We start from the raw sequence: 3,997 nt of genomic DNA on the forward strand, positions 1-3,997 counted from the left end.
TACGATGCGTTCTGGAAGAGGAGCATCCTTGGAACCGGTCAAGCAATCGTTTGTATCCTGATTATGGGGTATTGTCACTCTTTCTACCGGCTTTTGTAGAAGAAAAAAAAATTCTTCGCCCAGACGCGACGAGGTTTTTTTTTCTCTGGTTCATCTTCCCATATCATGCGGGCGCCCCAGCACGTAATAATCGAACAACAATTTATTACACACTTCAAGATCAATCGATGGGAAAGACACGAGATCTTCTTCTTCCCCGATCCTTCTCTTCCAGAAAAACTCAGTTTTTCTTTATGCAGAGACAATTGGAGAATTCTGGTTGCGCAAAGACTACTACTTTGATTATTGTTTCGAAGACAATGCTATTACCCAGGCAAGAAATTCGTGAAGAAAAGTTAATCGTGTTCCGTCGTGTTGAAAGTGAGATCAGTTCTGAACAGTGTGAAAAAGCGCCTCTTCGTTCGTTTTAACGATCATTAAAAGTTTTTTTTTCTTTGTTTTTTAGATATTGTTCTAAATTCTAAGAATTTAATCGTCGAAAGTTATCCACGATTATGATTATAAATTTATTTTTCTAAAATATATATACAATAAACGATATCTATTAAACTATAATACCTATCGTCAAAGAAAAGTCTACAAACCCTTGGAATATCCTATAGAATATCCTATGCCAGTAATAGATAATTATAGTGATCTGTAAGAATGAGAAGATCGAGTATTGATCTCCATTGATCCCCTAATTGAAAAAAAGAAAAGGATTGGAAAATAAATCCTCTCAAATATTTATTTATCAGCGAGGAAGGCTGTTGTGACGAATGAGAAAAAAGAGGATCTAGGAGTGAATGGTCACAAGGATGAAGGTCGATCGATCGACCGATAGTCGATAAAAATCGAACATTCTGATGGAAGAACAACGTTTTATCGAGACCGGTTCGAATAAAGGGTACACGTAAACAAGAAAGGCGGAACCACGGGCCGCCGCGCCGGATATTGCGAAGTCCGAGAACGCGAGGGACAGGTCCGGGATGAAGAGGCGGAACGAAAAGGTGGAACATGATTTCGCGTATACCATGATCGATCAAGGATCGCCGTGGATAGGTATGATCCAGATCCTCCTCAGGATCGAGTTTCTTTAAAGTCTTGCGGTTTTTAATTCGCCTCGATACCCCTTGATGCTATGGGAAGAGAATGTACCTCGGGGAACGGATGATAGAAAATTTATGAGGAAAGAAGAAAACGCATTATTGATGGCCGAGAAAAAAGGGAAAATGTTTTCATAATTTTGTAACGAAAGAAGGAAGAAAAGAAGAAATTTAATTTTGAAGGAATTAAACGACCCTGTCAATTTCTGTTTAGAGTCAAGCATATTTTCTATATTTTCTGGAACGCGATGACGTACCACTTTGCATAATGGAGAAGACATTGACATTATCGAGATCATTGCACGCGAACCGACGATTTTTCATTTCATTCGTCCAAGTTGCGTAAAGTTGTGCGGTATAGCGAAAGCCGCAACAGCATCTTAGCGATCGTTCTACAGTTAGTTAACGCAAGTTTTTTGAAAAAAAAACGTTGACCAGACTTCATTTTATTCCAACATACCGGTTCCAACGTATTCCTCGACCAGCAAACGGAATCGTAAGATCATGACACTTCCGCGGCTTCTTTATCTTATCGTCAATACGATAATGTTTCTATGATCGCGTTGCATCGAAATTGGAATAGTCTTTCAACGTTTCGATTCTTAATTTCGAGAGGAAAAAAAAAAAGAGAGAGAGAGAGAAATCAAAGAAAAATTATCGTAAATTACTCCGATTACGAAAAATGGTACGTGAAAAATTTCTGTTTAATAAGATAAAAGAATTCTTACAAGGGTCAAAGAATATAGAAAAAGAAATTGCAGTTGGAGTAACATATCAAAGTACAACTCGTTATCTGTCGACGACTGAATAGCTACGACGACAAGTTATCATCAAGAAGTGATTATATTCTAATCCACGCGGCGCCGATATTTCGGATTATCATTCGGTATCTATAACGGAGCACACTTGTTTATTCTTCATCTTTTGTCCAGGAAACATTGCTCCCTACCTTCTCTTCGAGAAACACGTAGCTTTTCGCTACTTTTTAAAACATTTTTCCATATCAATTTTTAGGAAAAGTTTTCATAAAAATCGATACGAATTATTTCACGCGGAGAGAATGTTTCTATCATATCGCGTTAAAAAAGTTTTTCGTTTCGATTATTCTTAACATAGTCGTTCCTCTAATTTAATACCGAGCAACCTACTAAGAAACGAAGGTCGGTAGACAGGGAGCAAGCGCGATTAAGTGGATCCACCAGGGTTACGGCGGTATAGTTTTTCACTTCACATTGTGAGTCGTCGTCCGCAATGTGCGACGCGTTGGCATGCGGGATTCTCACAGAGAATTCCCGGTTCCATGGACAAAAACTGGGGACGAAGATATAAACTCAGGCCACATCGAAAGGCCACCGAAAACCCGAAAAGAAAGAAACTTCGAAAACGATATATCTTCTCCCAGAAAGAATTAAAATATCTTTTTCACGAGTTCGTAGAAAAATCTTACGCGAAGGTGTAAAAATTAGATAATATCTTTCGTAGCTCTCCTCGAGGCGAGTGATACGGGCTTCCAGGGATCGCTGAATAGCTACAAAAATATTCAAACTACTGTGACCAGGATGTTGGCGCACAGTTATTCTCCTCGAAGAAGCTAACGGAAGAATTCAACCACGTTTGCAACGACCTTTGACGTGGCCTCGTGCGAAACAGGCCAGGCAAACGTAGATACAATGAAAACCGAGCTATTCAACAGTCGCGTATTTAATATCTGGAACTATAGAAACTAGGATGCCGGCAATAATGCAAAGTTCGCGCTTTAAATACGGTGACCCTAATTTTTATTTACGGCTCTACGCGGCGGTATATCGACGACGATGATTCGCGGATGAAGGTATGCGAGTGAAACGAACTTGGTGCCGATTATATCAACCTGTTATCAAGATTAAAATTCTATGAAAAAGAGGCAACGCGTCGGTGTTGGTAGAAAATTTTGCTCGTATTCGAATGGACGAGGATCTCGGTCCCAGATGTCGGGCGAAACTGGCCATCCTAAACATCTTGCTTGGATCAAGGGCCTCGGGAGAGTCGTGTTTCCATGAGCGAAAAAAGGAATGCGAAACCGAGCTGCCTGCAGTTGCAGCTTGACAAAATTGGGGACACTTGGATCGTGAGAAATTCACCCTCTTCCCAAACCTGACTTCTGTCAGTGGTAATATCAAAAGCGGTGAAAAATATTCAAGAATAAATCTTGAATCAATTAACGCTCGTTTGGAAGTGTCCCCAATTTTTGCACGCGAAAATTCTTTACTTTAATGGAGATTTACTCTTGAATTCCTCTTGATAATGCTCTTGATCGGTTATAAATATTTCTTGTAATATTGCTTAAAGTATATATCGTAACTGAGACTAACTAAACTAAACTAAATTATTTCTTAACTAATAATTAAAATAATTTGCTACATCGAAATAACTTGAAATATAAATCGATGCTAACGAATTTTTTAACGTTATAATTTTCCACTCGATCGAGAATAATCGCGAGAATCTAAACGACATCAAAAATATAATCGTGGATTATAACGAAGGAAATTTTCGTCGATGAATCTCATTAACACGACCGAGCAAGGACACACGTGGTCCAGCTGTTAATAAAATGCAATCGAATTGTTTTATTCTCGTTTTCACGAGAACTTCGTTTCAACGCCCGTCGCGGATGAACGTTTTGTTTTACTCGTTTGCTTTATTAGGAACCACGTCATTGCTTTTTGTACCCTCCTGTCTCCCTACCCGTTTAAACGCTCGACTCTTTCTACCACGATCTTTTATACGATTTGATTTCGAATAGAATAAGAGAATAAAAAGAAATAAAACTCCTGTTTTTTCTTCTTTCTTTTTTTTTTTTTTTTTTTTTT

Source organism: Apis dorsata, unplaced genomic scaffold (genome assembly GCF_000469605.1).
Source record: "Apis dorsata unplaced genomic scaffold, Apis dorsata 1.3 scaffold_58, whole genome shotgun sequence".
NCBI lineage: Eukaryota > Metazoa > Arthropoda > Insecta > Hymenoptera > Apidae > Apis > Apis dorsata.